General features: G+C 35.4%; 1 protein-coding gene across 3 annotated transcripts in view; it reads left to right on the top strand.

Moving 5' to 3' along the window:
• Positions 1 to 17,270, top strand: part of LOC123869673 — a 143,700-nt gene that overhangs the window by 52,089 nt on the left and 74,341 nt on the right. The gene's annotated exons all lie outside the window — the stretch shown is intronic.

The following is a 17,270-nucleotide window of genomic DNA, read 5'->3' as shown; positions in this document are numbered from 1 at the left end:
CTATAGAAATTTACCATGCCTAGAAATCTACGAAGTTCCTCTACCGTTTTCGGTCTGGGAAAGTCTACAATTGCTTGGACCTTGCTTGGCAACGGCCTTAAGCCACTGGCTGACACCTCATGACCCAAAAACTCAACTTTATCCTGCGAAAACGCACACTTCGCTAAATTAATAGTTAGTCCAACTTGTTGTAATCTTTCAAAAACGGCCTCTAAATGTTTTTCGTGAAGCGAACTATTTTCGCTAGCTATTATTAAATCGTCTAAATACGAAAAAACAAATTCTGCTTTATAATTTGCGCAATCCGGGTTATTTTGTTGAAAATTTGCCTCTAAATCCTGTAAAACATAATTATTCATGAAACGTTGAAATGTTTGTGCTGCGTTTCTTAAACCGAAAGACATACATGGCCATTCAAACAAACCAAAAGGTGTAATGATAGCTGTTTTCTCCACGTCATCCTCTGCTATCGGAATAAAGTGATACGCTCGGTTAATATCAATCCTGCTAAATACTTTCTTATCGGCTAAAATAAACGTAAAATCCTTTATGTGAGGAATTGGGTATCTATCAGGCTTCGTAATTGCATTCAGCGCTCTATAGTCTCCACACGGCCTTATATTACCATCTTTTTTAGGTACGACGTGTAGAGGACTCGCCCACGCACTCTTTGACGGGCGGCAAATACCCATTTCCTGCATAAGGCGAAATTCTTCTCTTACCTTTTTAAATCGGTCCGGCGGCAGCGGCCTTGGGCGCGCATGCACCGGAGGTCCTGAAGTCTCGATGTGGTGTCTTACGCTGTGACGTGGTGGTTCTTTGAACGTCGCTGGCATTGTCAATTCTGGGAACCTACTTAGAAGAGAATAACATGGATGCGATTCGGCTATAGTAAAAATAGATGAATGCTCCGAGTTTACTATAGTGGAAATTACATACATGTTAGTCTCCTGATCTAACAATCGTCTATTTCTTAAGTCTACTAACAAATTATACTTAGCTAAAAAATCCGCTCCTAAAATGGGTTGTTTAACGTCGGCTATTACAAAAGTCCACTTAAACGCACGACGCAATCTTAAATTTAACACTAGAGTCTTTGTTCCGAAAGTTTGTATTTCACTACCATTCGCGGCATAAAGTTTGTATTTATTATTCATTGCACTGTCACACACTGATTTATAACTTTTAGGCAACACTGAAATGTTCGCACCTGTGTCTATTAAATAGCGTATGCCATTGTCCTTATCCGTAACACATAAACGGTGGTTCCCTAATTCGACGCAGGTACCCACCGGTTCTACCTGCATCTTTACTAGTTTTCCTGCTGCTTATTCCAGGTGCACGGCTGTTCGCAGCGATTAGCTCTCTGCCTATATTTAAAATGATGCACGCAGAGCCAGTCCGGGCTATCCGGGGTACGTCTGGACCTGCTGTCCTCTCGTCCTCGGGAACGCGAACGACCACGGAACCTTCCGCGACCTCGCCTGCCTCGCCAACTGTCTCTGGACCTGTCCAGCTGGTCCAACCTTGCATGTATCCTAGCTATTTCAGCTGCTGTCATCGACGAAGTTCCGGGTACCGCCTCCTTAACTGCCACTTCTGCTATCGGTTGGGACTTCATAGTTTCCATTACTTTGTCAGCAATCACGGCTAGTCTGTCTAGATTTTTGGCCACAAAATCAACGTGATGTTTTGCATGGATATAGTCAAAGGCTTAATTATCCGAAAAATCAAAGAGTTCTTCATGGGATTTCCAAAAACATAAATCCAAACAAAGTCGAGAGTATCATATAGCATTATTATACTCGCTAATGTAAACTGAATAATGATTGAGTACTTTGAAACATTCAACTGTTATATTAACTGCATAGGTACCCACTTTTCAGAAATCACGTACTTCAAAAATGTTTTTCAAAGCTCTTACGAATTTATTTCTTTCCTTTCTAACATATAGGTAGAACGGGAGTGTTAGATCCATAAATACTCTCCAATGGCACCGAATTGGCATCGTAAGATATCATAACTTTATTGGGTTTTACGAACGTATTTGTGCTGAATTCAACATGAAACTCCATATTCCGAAAGTGTTACTGTAGGTCAATATTTTCGATAAATATCGCTGTTTACTGAAGCAATTTTTGCACATGATTCCTTGTCGGATATTTCACGAACATAAAAGCTCACAAATTCAATTTCCATGAAGATCTAGGATAACTGATAAAACCTAGAGATTACGTTACGCTAAATCCCGATATAAATCCATGCTAAAGTATCCTCAGATCGTAAAGAGAAACTTTGAAAGGAAACTGGGTATTCTCGCTTTCTCCAATCGATCCCTCACATAGTCATGACTGAGGACTGTGATCACCTCCTTGTTTAGTCAATATCCTGCGCTAGGTATAATATGATGTCCTTCCATCGGGTCCTATTTTGGGTCATCTAGATATACAGCGCAACACAACTACAGATAAAATATCTATCCATCTTCAGCGCATCCTTAGTAATTTTAGATCGCTATATCGCGCTCCACGGCGTTGTTACTGAAATATTAAATTGTTGGTTGTGTTAAATGATGGAGGACGGTGTTGTGGTAGACGTCTTTATTTGCTGCAGGTTTATGATCGACTCTTCTAACGGAACACCTTATAAGCTATTGTTTTAATTATATTTCTTAATCTAACCTAAATAATTTTGCATCACCTTTTATTCAAATTCAACGCGTAAGCAACCTACATATTACATTACCACGAGGAAATGTTGTACCTACCTACTGCTGTATTATCTCTTGATAAATTCATTTTTTTTGTCGCACCGTCCTTTGAAAAAGGACCCTGGAGGGATACGAAACTAGTCATGCATACTCCAACTAATGAAGTAAATCCAGTCGTAAGATATCTATATTTATAACTTTGTGTTCCTAGCTAACATCAAAATATTCAATTACAAACCTGACATTTTAGCTTATCGCCTATCGGTGTAAAGGCAGCAGAAAAAAAAGAAAGAAACCCCCACAATACTCGTAGGTATAATACCGTAATTTAAACATCCATTCATCCTACCTTTTACCAAAACTTTTGCTTGTCAATTTGTTTCAGTAATCACCAGAATAAATGCGGCGAGCTTCTTTCTTTGTTAGCCATTATTAATCCCAATTTGCCTCGAAGATTGGACTCGGCTTGACATTGATGTATAGCCGTTTTGCGGGGAAGGAAAGGAAAATGGAAAATGGCCTATTATTATCTCAATGCTGGATTTTCGAACCTTTCGCATGATTCCTACATTCCTTCGTCCGATACTTTTGCCCATTGAACTAAATCGAAACATTCCATTCGTAAAGATTGTATTAATTGAAGACTTAAACCTCTTGAAGTCTTGGCAATCATTTTTAAAAGAAAATGCTTTTTGATATATCTTTCACTACTACAAAGTAAAAAATTTCATATTTGAAAATGGCACCATAACGCCGCCATTTTTTTTTCAAACAGCGATTTTATAGCGAGTTTCACTCGGTATAGTGTAAGAATTCTAACGATACACCAAACATCCAAATCCATTCAGGTTATGGTGGAATTACACACATTCATACATGAACACTGAAAATATTATAACACAAGGAGTGTTATAATAGGTATTTTGGCAACTATGTATTATTTTTGGCAATCGTGTAAAAATAAATATGCAATATTTTTGGGTACAAGTTGTCTAAACTTTGCGTAAAGAATATCTACTCGTTACACAAGAACGTGGTTCTGAGTTTTATTTACGGTAGATTAATTTTTGTAACGCTGATTTAAAATGTAGACATTTTCTTGCATGAGAAAATAGAGATTATTTACAGTAGCATGCTATAATAGGTCCACCGTACCAACAAAGCCATTTCCGATTACGTCGACTCCGCGTTAATAATATATCGTCCATATAAAATTTCGCTCGATAGAAGGAAATTTAATAACCGCGTCGTTTCACTGTGTTGAGTCAACCGAAATTTTAAACTATGTTTCAAAGTTCGGGCATACAAGAAAACTTTATGGTTTAATAGACGAGCGGCTTCTTTAGACTTTATATTTGAGTTATAATCTTACCAGAGTTTGTAAAATAGAGTTCTATTTTAGTTTAATACCAATAAATTCCTGCTTCTTCCACAACTTATTTTAGTCTTAAACTGATTGAACTTCAGGCAAAATCTTGCCAAAGTGCATGGTTTTAGTTTGTGCTTATAACGGATCAACGGATTAATATAGTTTTTGCATAGACATAGACACAGGTATGTACTTTTATCCAAAAAAAAGATAGATTTTGACGACCACCCTGGCGCTGTGGTCTTATTAGTGAGAGGTGCCGGGTGCGATACCCGGCAGGGGTTCGGAATTTATAATTTCTAAATATCTGGTCTGGTCTGGTGGGAGGCTTCGGCCGTGGCTAGTTACCACCCTACCGAAGCCGTGCCGAAAAGCATTTAAATGTTCCGGTACCGTGTAGAAACCAAAGAGGTATGGGTTTATTAAAAACTGGCATACCCCTTCCAGGTGAGCCCGCTATCATCTTTGACTGCATCATCTCTGACCACCACGTGAGATTGCAGTCAAGGGCTAGGTAACTAGATACAGCTGAATTTAAAAAAAAAGACTCCTATGGGACCTTAATATCAGCTCAGACAAAGTAAAGTCCGAGAGCTAGTACATTACGTAGTACTAGATTTTCCCCGCAAAGTATGTTTTTAAGCGTGAAAATTCAAATGAACACATTGTAAAGGTAGTAAGCTGACAATATAGTATTTTGTAGATGCAAAAAATACAAAATAAAAAAGATGTCTGCACGGAAATCTCATTAGCCTATATTTCAACTTTCTTTCCAGTTTTTCTGCTATATAGTTAACCTATATAGTCTGTACTTATCTATCTAGAGAATAATCAACTGCATGAGTTTTCAAATCACAGATAGTGAGCCATTTGGTTATTATAAATTACAAATCATTTCGTAAAGCGGATTGCCAATTAACATGCCATTAGCGAAGGGTATTAACCTCTGTTTCATTGATATTGATTAATGAAACCATACAGCTACAGTATTTCCTTTTCAAATAACTTTTCTTGCATGTGGCATGCCATACGAAAATTATAAGGAGCGCAAAGGCTGCAGTTCAATTTTGGCGTGACCTCGTTTTGCTTGAAACATTAAAAAAGGTATGAAAACACGGGTTTCATGTAGCAAATAACATCGGAATGGGCCATAAACATTTCAGGATTCAGAGCTGTTTGCAAGTTACGAATAAGTAACGTATTTTAGCACGGAAACAGTTTTGCCCCGAGTAGCCTTAGGGCCTGTTCGCTCTTTTCATACTAACTTCCAGCGTTTTAATTTCGGGTTTTGAGCGCTTTTCCTGTAAAAGTGCTTCTTTTTACCCTCAGGTAGCGAAATTAATATGAGGTACGTACGTAATATATTATAAAGAGGTATAAAATGAAAAATTAAATGAAATCGTTAGTTTGTAATGTAATCTCCAAAACGAATGATTGGATTCTGGAAAATTCTTTCATCATACCTATATCCCCGTGTGATTTAGTGCTAAAATTATATGGCGTAGACGAAGTCACTGGTTAAAACTAAGTTATCTATACTAACAATATCAACTTAGGGCCCAAATAGCTGGTTCTAGAAACTTGAGAATTGCATGCGTGTTCTTCAACATCAACCCCACTAGGGAAGAATTTTGAAAAAGTTGAGCCGAGTAAAGCCAGCAGTAGCTAGTCGTTAAATAAAAGGTTAGGCTGTGGTTAAATTTAACGCCATTATCTTCCTTCGGTGAATTTATTTTATATTTATTGCCGTCATGCGGGAGATTATAATGTTCTTCCGTATGGCGGCAATAGCTTAAGGAAAATCGTTTTATGAAGATTAAATATTATTCTACCATTTATTCCTCTGTGTAAATACTAATAGCCTTCATTATAATCATCTCAAGGCAAATACTGGTCCATTACTGGGGACGGGTCTCCTCTCAGAATGAGAAGGGTTTAGAGTCTAAACCTTTCTCTTTAGCCATAGCACCACACTAGTCTCGTGCGGACACGCCTTTGGGGACGTAATGAAAATCTTTCAGGCAAGCAGAGTCTCTCGTAATGTTTTCCTTCACCGTTAAATCTAGTGGTATTTAATTATTTACAACGCACATATTATTAGAGCTCCAAAAAATTAAAGGTGTGTGTTGAGCAAAGTCGTAAGTCGTAACCACTAAGGCTATCAATACTAATACAATACTAAGGCTGCGATCTATAGCGCGTACTTTGTCTTGGCTCAGACTAAAGACAGTGTTTGAGTTTAAAGAGTGTTGTCTTACCTGTCTTGTTTTAACTCTAAGTAAAGTCGAATTACGCTCTATATAGTCGAATAGTTCATCCAAATGAAAATAAAAATAAGCCAAACATTAATTTTGAACGATAACATTATTTCTATCTACAAGTGTAGGTAAATTAAAAATTTATAACACCCCCGACAAGTGAAGGGTACAGTAACTAGAAAAGAGCTGATAACTTTCAAACGGCTGAACCGATTTTCTTGGATTATAGCTAAGAACACTCTCGATCAAGCCACCTTTCAAACAAAAAAAAACTAAATAAAAATCGGTTCATTAGTTTAGGAGCTACGATGTCACAGACAGATACGCAGATACACACGTCAAACTTATAACATCCCTCTTTTTGGGTCGGTGGTTAATAAACACACTCTGATGAAGTAGAGAGAAATGTTGTTCCGTAGAGCTACTAGTTTGATATGAAATTCATGCGTCTACTCCAGGGAGTAGCAGGTTGTTCATTTGTTCCATTTCATATGGCGTGCCGGATACTTCAGGGCCCTTCAGATGAAGACAATTGACATAAACGTCTGCATTGTACTGAACGCAAACAAGCGAATGAGGTGTGGACTGGTGACTGCAACTCTGTAGGACTCCGTACATTTTTACTGTTCCGTGGTTTATTAGCGTTCCATACCCCAAGGGTGCCAACGGTATCATATTATTACTAAGGCTGAGATCTATAGACCGCACTTTGACTTTGCTCATACTTAAGACACTGTTAAAACAAGATATTTAGAACGAAGAGAAACACGTTATACCACTGGCATAAGTCAGCCTCGTTTTAACTGAAACTTAAGTCTAAGCAAAGTCAAAGTGCGCTCTATAGATTTCAACCTTAGATTCTGGTGTCCTCCGACTGTCAGCGGGCTGTATCTCGTGAACCGTAATAGGTAGAGAGTTGAAATTTTCACTAAATGTGAATTTCTATTGTCGCCATAACATCAGATAATTAAAATTTCAAAATGGCAACCATGAAAATTAAAAAAATGTTATTTCTTGCACGACGGTACGGAACTCTTCGTGTGCGAGTCCGACTCGCACTTGACAGATTTTTTCATTTTACTTTTCTTCTTCTGGTTTTTTTTTTATCAGAATCTGCTTACTGTTATTCTAAACCATTTTGTCATGTTACTTATATTCCTTATCCCGATGGAATTTCGAAAAGTCTGGCCTTATTTCTTGTTTAGGTATACCTATTATAAAAAGAACCTCTATGCTAAATTTCAGTTTTCTAAGACCAAAGGATTGGGTTGGGCATTAATGAGTCAACGCGGGAGTCAGGACTTTTCTATATTAATATTAAAAAGAGGACAGATTTGTTTGTTTGTTGTTGAACTGATTTTAATAAGTCTTTCACCATAGCTAATACCATTAGAAAGCTATACTTTATCCAGAAGTAATATGGGCTATATTTAGCACATGATTTATTATGTCATATTATTTCACCAGAGTGAAGCCGGGTGGATCGGGTGCTAGTCTTTTATATTATCTAGATTTCACCAGTCCATAACAATCTCACTTCCGGCTTCGCGATTCTTGGTTCCGTAGCTTTATATAAGCAGTGAACGCGCTGGTATTTCGCAATATGCCCCGGGATTACATCCCGGTATTCGTGTACTTAAAAGTTGAGCCAGTTACTAGTTCCCAGTGAATTATTTCAGTTAGGAAACTGTAGGCTTAGGGCACAAAGTCAGTCTTTTCATGACACTTTTGAATCAGAGATATGCATTATTACTACCTACTTTAAAATAATTTTCATTTGGTGAAATTATTATTTTTCTTCATTGATTTTTCGGCTAAATTAACTAATGATCAAGGTCAATAGCCCTGATTCTTACAGATGATTTTTCATGAAAATGGATTTTCGCACTTATGATATTAAGTGTGATTTCCATGTGGTTAAGATATCTGCCTCTTATTAAGGTAGTCAGGAGTTCAATTCCGGGCACTTTTTGGAGTTAGTGCATTTTAAACCATGGTTTAAAGGAATGAAATATCACTTGCTTTAACGGTAAAGGAAAACATCGTTAGGAAACCTGCATGCCTGAGAGTTCTCCATAATGTTTTCAAGGATGTGTGAAGTCTGTCAATCCACACTAGGTCAGCATGGTGGACTATGGTGAAACCCTTTTCATTCTGAGAAGAGACCCATCCACAGAAGTGCGCCTGGGATCGAATAATAATGATGATACTTAGATGCATACGGTACCTAAATTTAGTCGGACAGGTTTGTCGCAAGTGTGCTCTGGAACTAATCTCCTTGGCTCTGAAGTGCCTGCCGCGTGCAAGCACTACCTCAATTAATCTTCTGACTTCCTTTCGTTTACGAAAATTAATAAAATGCTTTTAGATCTTATCCTCATAGTTCGAAGTTTCCGAAATTAGGACGCCAAGGTGATTAATGATTTACGCATTAAACATTTCCTAAACTGTCTTCTAAAACAATTTTAAGCACGGTATTAATTTATCTTTACCTTAATTGTAAGCATTTAATCATCACACAACAATGTTGAGCCTTGGTTATTTTTACACAAAATAATTTATCGTGATAAATTATGTAACCACAATTTATCTGAATTTACTTGTAATGGTCAATGTACATAATTACAGTTTTAAATACAATTTATTTTGTCAATAACTCTTAATTAAATATTGGCAACTATGAAAATGCATAGTATTGACATTTTTGAACAGTTTTTTTTTAATCAAAGGAATTTATTTTTAACCCCCGACCCAAAAAGAGGGGTGTTATAAGTTTGACGTGTGTATCTGTGTATCTGTGTGTCTGTGTATCTGTGTGTCTGTGTATCTGTGTATCTGTGTATCTGTGTATCTGTCTGTGGCATCGTAGCGCCTAAACGAATGAACCGATTTTAATTTAGTTTTTTTTGTTTGAAAGGTGGCTTGATCGAGAGTGTTCTTAGCTATAATCTAAAAAAATCGGTTCAGCCGTTTAAGAGTTATCAGCTCTTTTCTAGTTTTCTTGTATAAAAGAAGGTTAGATAACCGTTAGGTTCATAATATTATGTCAATAGACAAATGTCAAGCTGTCAAGATGGACGTTGCCTAAATACATATAATTATTTATTTGAAAATGATGTTTTGGAAAACTCAAATACTTTGGATCGTCGGGGGTGTTATAAATTTTTAATTTACACTTGTTTATTACTAAGTACTAAACCATTCCTAAACCAACATTTTTATGAATCTAACATTTCTTTAACATAATGCATAATATGTTTCGTGTTTTAGAGTTCCGTGCCTAAAAAGGACAAAAGGAACCCTTATAGTATCACTTGGTTGTCTATCTTTCAAAACTGAGTCTGAAAAACTGTCTGTTTTTTCTCAGGAATGCACAGAGGTATCAAGTTGAAATACTCGAGTCTAAAATCACTTGGAGCTGTGAATCAAACTTCTATGTTAACGCAATCAAAAGATACGGCCGTTTATGACGCATGTTTTGAAACTCGCAAAGGAATTAAAACCTAGTTATAGGTATACTTCCCGTTGACCTAGAATCATAAAAAGCAAAAAGCAATGTCTCATTGTAAAAGAAAAGGGAAAAATCCGAATCACATTAAATTTGCCATTGCAAACTTTCATTTGCAGTTAATTTCCTAGGTACGGAACCCTCGATGCGCGAGTCCGAGTCGCACTTGTCTGGTTTTTCATATGAGCATATCAAGAAGCAACTTGGAAAATTTAAACACAACTCACGAACCCACTTTTAAGCAGGCAGGGCAAGTTTTTCATATTCAGTAAAGTATTATTTATATTTCAAACTTTCAGCTTTATCCCTCTTTTATCATAATGTACCTACCTTCAAAAATTCCCACGGGCTCCCAGGCCATTTGCTTTTCACGCGTAACCTTGGTCGCGAACGAGACTTTGAGGCGACATTGGGCCATATTGTCTGACGCCAAGTATGTCCAAAATTTCTGGACTGAAATATCTTTATTCGCCTACCGATCTCAGCTTTGAATAATATAGATATCAAAGACCTCGATACAAGATTAAACTTTTCTATCAAATTACTTCATTAGATTCATAGATATAACTATAACCACCAATGTATCTTTATTTTTAAACGGATACCCATAGCGACAGGGTTTTAATGGACCTTGAAAAAATGTAAGATTACATCATCAGATATACCAGATGTATTAGTTAAAAATCGAAAAAAGTTTTTAAAGTACATATAAATGTTATTCAGAACTTGCCTTTAATCGCAACTTAGTCCGCGTGTTTTTTAATTTTTTTTATCTGTGATTTTGCCGGAATAAAATGAAGCTTATTTTCTTCTCCAGGATTATTTTAAGCTTCATGTCAATTTAAAATTGATGAGTTAGACAGACGATAAAAACACACGAGAGTCCAAGAGATAGCACTCTACAAATGTAAAATTACAAGCTGAGATTGGTAGTTGAAAACCCCCATTTCAAAAAAAAAAAAACAAAAGTATATATATCAAATAAAAATCCTTGAATAACACGCAAGTCTTAGCAGATATTTCCAAATCAACCCCATTATCTTAAATCAAACGGTGTTTCGGAAAATCAAACATCCATTCAGTGCGGTTTAAATACAACAATAGCTTTATTTCAGTTTCTCGTCTACCACAGCTCAAATACCATTCGAAAGACAAAACGGGGCTCTACTTAGAATTATTATATGAGCGAAAGGATTTATATATAAAGACTATATTCGCTCTTTGTTCTCATATTCGGGGTATCAAAACATAAATTATATATTGTATACTAGCTGATGCACACGACTTCGTCCGCGTGGATTTAGATTTGCAAAAATCCCGTGGAAACTCCTTGATTTCCCGGGATAAAAAGTAGTCTACTTCACTCTTCAGGTCTTCAACTACATCCATGTAAAAAGTCTGGTCAATCCGTTACTCTGTTGCGGTGTGATTGCTAGACTGAACAAGCCAACAAACAAACACACTTCCTCATTTATAATAATAGGCCATAATATTCATACTCGTATACAATGTAATAAAATGTATGTAGTATGTAAGTATTTAACTTAATAAAAATCATAATATAGAAAGTAAAGACATATTTGTCAAGTTAACAATCTGTTAAATAAAAATCGTCTAGAATCTAGACCTATTTTAGCTTTGTAGGTATACATAATCTATGAAACAAGACAATAGTTATCATGTTTCATGGATCGCGTGTACAAAGGTATAGAAAATGCCTGATTATTTCTACTATTGTTCTTTTCTTTATTATTTCACAGATTATTTTCATTGAAATGGGACTGTATTTACTGAACGTCTTTGGTATTTTTAATCTTCTAAGATCTTTTTTACAATAAGATTAAAAACCATATCATAGCATATATAAGAGGACGGAAATAGGTATAGAAGAAATTTGTTTAAGCAAATCCAAATATTAAATTTCCTTTACCCGTTTTCATTCTAAGCTGAAATAATATTATTTCAATCCTCATTTAGTAATATAGCAAACACGAAAATTCAAACAATTTCAAACAATTATTTGATCTGTTTTGTGTCCGCTTCTACAATAGCAAAAGCCTTATTAATTCGTTAAAAATGTATATTCGAATTATTTCGTATCTAATGGCCCCGTACAGCCTTTACTCGAATTACGTATTAATCCTTCTTCAAAAGATCTTTCATGAATAGGTAATAAAGGTCTTAAATCTCTACTAAAGGTACATTAAATGTCTTATCTTATATCTATCTCTACCTACATGCCTACAGGTTACATAAAATATTTCAAAGTTTTGGATATTCCGAGGTCTTACCTTAAACAATTGGAGTTTATAGACTTCAGGTAATTTAACTCTGTCCTCTAAAGTTATTAGCTTGGTAATATTATAATCATATTGAATAACTTGGTGCTTGTAATCACTACCCATGTAAATTCGAAAGTGTAAGGCGTTTGGTTGTTGGTTTGTCTTTTAATAAATAAAGGGAACGACGTGATTTTTTGCATGGATAATGTGAATGACATGGATGGACATAGTACTTTTTATCCTCGAAAATAATAGAGTTCCCACGGAATTAATAAATATCTAAAACCACGCGAAAGAGGTCGTGAATAACATCTTCTAGTTTCTTCAATATGTTGATCGATATAAAGTGAACGTAATAAAAAATAAATAGAAATACCAAAAAGTTTAACAAGTCATGATTTTCTCTAATTTTTTACAATTTTTTTAGAAAGAGTTCGTTTTAAGAAAAAAACGCATACGTTTAATTTCGTAATTAATTGAATTAATTCGTAATAATTAGGGTACTGTAGCAACTGTTTTAAAAACATGTGATTTATTTTTTTGTACCACATTTAAAAGTTTGTGATTATGGTTTTAAATTTTATCTTAATAATTTATTGCTTAAAGCCAAAATCCGTTTGTTTTGATTTTCCAACACTTTGGCTTCCATTAACGTACAATAAACGTGAACGTGTAGGAAATCCAAACATTAATTCGATCCGTTTCAATACAACAATAGCCCCGCTTTCCGTTTCTCGTTTATCATAGTACAACCAGTATATTTGGGACCTCAACCCGAGGCTTAAATACACCGAGAACATTTTCGCTGCATTATCTACACTAATAAATAAAATTGGAGTGTCTGTCTGTAATTTCGAAATAACTACAACATATTAAGGTCATATGGTTATTTGAACGATACCATAACTGAATCACACGTTTTTAAAATTTTTGTCTGTCTGTCTGTCTGTCTGTCTGTCTGTCTGTCTGTCTGTCTGTCTGTCTGTTTGAAAAGGCTAATCTTCGGAACGGCTGAACCGATTTTAACGGGATTTTCACATACAAGTAGAGGATTGACCAGGGTGTAACATAGGCTACTTTTTTAACCGACTTTCAAGAAGGGAGTTGTGTTTTTCTACCTATATACACCGAAATCTCCGAGATTTCTGAACCGATTTGCGTCATTTCTTTTTTAATCGATAGAGGAACTTTGCGACATTGTTTCATAAAAAATTTGGATTCCAACTCCTCAATCCTGATGCTGCAGGGGATCTGACCCATCCACGCGGGCGAAGCTGCGGGCATCAGCTAGTTATAAAATATAATGCTTAATCATTAAATAACCTAGGTACTATAACATATAATGGAAATAATATTCGTAATTCTCTTACTACGTACTGTTAAAATTTCACCTACCTATCTCTCTACCTAAAAGTTCAAGAGATACAGCCTTCTGACAGACACACAGACGTACAGATGGACGGATATCGGCGGAGGCGTTATAGGAGCCTGTTGGCACCATATTTTGAGTAAGGGACCCTTAAACACCGGTCCATAAAGAGTAAAAAATTAAATTTAAAGAACCAAAGGCCACAACTGAAACAGGCCGGAATCCAAAGCTTAAAAGAAAACTGCCACTAAAATTATACCGTGACGATTCACTCCTCGTCTCAAGGATCTTGAGTAGAGACGGCTCTTAGCCTTGAGACGAAATAAAGAAAGTGTTACGAAGGAAATAACAAGAAGAGCACCTTTTTAAAATTCATGTGCGTATCTGAAGAAATGTTTATCATCTGTACGATTCTTTTAAAAGGCGATGCCGGCGACTTTTTTGCTTTAATTCAAGTAGGTACTTAGCTACCGTGTTTTCGTAAGGATAAGTAGGTAGATAGATTTGTTCACACTGGCATATAGTTTGTTAATTGTCTGCTTGTGGAATTTCAGCTGTTTCCGCGTGATTGCGATGGATAATTCCAGTATTAAATACTAAGTAGGTAAATAGGACAGTCATTAATTACATTTACTTTTTGTCACGTAAATTCTATTAGCAGAGCCCTCACCATTTATTTGCTAATGATACTTTTAGTAATAAAATATGTACACACCTGTTACGTATGTTACTTAATAGTGCAAACTATAAATAAAACTTAAGCAAATAAATATGCCTAAGTAAAGTTTTTTGAATAGAAAGAAAATTGAAATGGAAAAGCATAGGTACCATCAATCAAAACTTAGTTACATAATAAGTGTAGTTTTGATGGAGTTCATTAAGTTTTGAGACACGCATTCAGTTACAATTTTCTTAAAGAACGCCACCTTATTTCAGTAGAATTTGCAAGTATAGACGCAAAACCTACTTCGAGGCAAGCACAGAAAATAGTACGCCGACATCACATTAGCATATCCCCATAAATCTGTTCACGTTACAAAACGTACCGAAAGCATAGGCGGTGCGATAAATCAAAGTTAGTAACGCCGTACTCTAGAAAGCCCCTTACTAATCCATGACACGCGAACCGATATTTTACTTTTGTTCTTTTAAACATAGTTTATACACGTAAAATAATAATATATTGTTGTCTTTGCTACTATTCATTATACACATATATAAACATATGTGATACTGGATCTGTCTATACCACAATAACCTACTACCACGGTAATATTTATAGATAATATTACCGTGCTACTACTATTTATTATTTCTTACACACCACGTCATCCCACTCCCATTCTTGTTTTGCTTATGTCCAACGGATTCCGGAGACTCATTTTGATGTCCTCAATACGCCTAATAGGGTTCTATTAATACTACACCACAAAATACAGATCTGTATAATCTATACATATTTTGTGACTACGCTTTTCGTGCGAGACCGCCATTCTGCACTTGAGAATTGAGATCCCAACATTTATCGATATACTGAACAATAAAGGTAATGTCAAAGTAGCATTCTGTTGTGTCTCGCAATCCTTGAACTAATTAACAGGTCTAAATCTAGTCTTATCATTTTCATAGAGCACTACGAAGGGATAGAAATATATTTAGACCTTAGATTTAAATCAATCATTTCAGTTTAGTATAGAGATTGTGTTTACACACAGAATAAACCACTAACAGACAGCAAAGTTAGCCACATTAGTAATGAATAATTTACTTATACCTACGTCCTACACTTAATAGTGATTCGCCTACATTTATAAGCCAAACCAAAAGCAACAAAATAGGCCAGAAAGGCAAAAGTCAATCAAAGTTCTGACCAAAACTATGAATATCATGTTAAAGTAAAAGAGAGGGGAATATTTTAAAATCTACATAAAATTATAAACAAAGAAATAGCAGGACGAATAATAAAAGGCGAATGAATACGTGCTACGCATAAAATAGCAAGAGAAGCTAATTGCAATGATCGTACCACAATAGCAAAGCTTACTGTTCCAAATAATTTACAGAGAGTATGTACTTCTATTGCCTTAAGTGAATTGAAATAGAGATCTCGATCCGGGATAGAGACAACGCGTACGTGATTTAAGTTTCAATGTTACACGAGTAGGGACGTACAGTGTACAACTTATTAACTTAAAAATAAATAATTGACTTCAGTTTGGCCTTGTTTATCGGCTTATTGCTATGGTTAAACTGGAGGCAGCGTTTGCATTTCATCGCTGTGTTGCATTTTTTGCGATTAGTTAGGTATAAATAGTAACGAAAGTAAGCGTTAGTCATCTGTGGGAGCAATAGAAAATTTCAAGCTCCCACTAATACACATATTACAAGATAGATAACCAAGCTCATACAAAGATAGATAACCAATTTCTCGAAATAAATCAAAATCTACAATTTATTTCATATAAGACAGCATTGCTTCGTATGCTACTCTATGACTTTCATAGCACTGGTTTGGAATGCAGTGCAATGCTGTGAACTCTGAACTAAGAATCTGTAAGTATACATTTCAGGTTTTAATTTCCGAATTTTATCATTAACTGTGGCTACCAAGTAAAAGAAAAACAATCAATTACATGCTTAAAAATAAAACAGGTTAATTTACAATGCACACGTTTGACTCGAAGTACATTAATCAATTTTCGATTTCTTTTTACGGAAACGCCCAACACTAGTGTTGAACAATTTCTAAATCCCCTGTAATGTGACTAGAGACTGCCAATATGGGAATTACTTACATGTGGTTGGACTGTAGAATTGTTTGGTTTCCGTTTGCTATTTGCTGTGTTCTAATAATTCTTAGTCGTGCCCTAGTATTTAGTAGTACGCTTGACCCTCTAATTAACTTATCTCTTTATACGATCAACCAATTTATTTTAGAACCTTAAAATAATAGCAGGGCGGGGTCTTTAAAATAAACAAGTAGGTATGTAGGTACACCTTTAACAGCAAACTTTTTATATTTGGATTTTTCATTTTTAAAATATATCCGTTTGACGACTTTATTTTTTCTCATTTTTTAACCCCCGACCCAAAAGGAGGGGTGTTAAAAAAGGAGGGGTGTTATAAGTTTCAGGTGTGTATCTGTGTATCTGTCTGTGGCATCGTAGTTCCTAAACTAATGAACCGATTTTAATTGTTTTTTTTGTTTGAAACGTGGCATGATCGAGAGTGTTCTTAGTTATAATCCAAGAAAATCGGTTCAGCCGTTTGAAAGTTATCAGCTCTTTTCTAGTTACTGTAATCTTCACTGGTCGGGGGTGTTATAAATTTTTAATTTACACTTGTTATTCGTAATTTCTTAGTAAAATATTTTAAACTCTTCTTAAAGGAATCAAGCTAAGCTTTGTCTATGAAAAAGTTTCACAAAGAAGTAGGAAGTACTTGGTAAAGATAAATTATAATTTAATGAGAGTCGTCTAAATACGGTTTTAATTATGTTGTGACTTGTGAATGAAACGAGCTCTTGGTGAGAACTGCTAACTGTTTAAGTCTTATAAAATATCACTTCTTCGATGTTTTACACAATTTTACCTATTCGAAAAGTTATAAAGTTGTATTTGTTTTATTTAAATTATTACGGAAGATTATAGAAACCTCATTAAGTATGTAAAATAATGGCCAAGTCAGTACTGTTCCCAGTGTTTTTTTTTAATTAATTAAAAAGCAGTGAAAGTTTATGAAAGATTGTAAAAGTTGTTTTTTAAACTGACACAA

The sequence above is a fragment of the Maniola jurtina genome, chromosome 11 (genome assembly GCF_905333055.1).
Source record: "Maniola jurtina chromosome 11, ilManJurt1.1, whole genome shotgun sequence".
Taxonomy (NCBI): domain Eukaryota; kingdom Metazoa; phylum Arthropoda; class Insecta; order Lepidoptera; family Nymphalidae; genus Maniola; species Maniola jurtina.
This window is presented reverse-complemented; position numbering and strand designations above follow the sequence as displayed.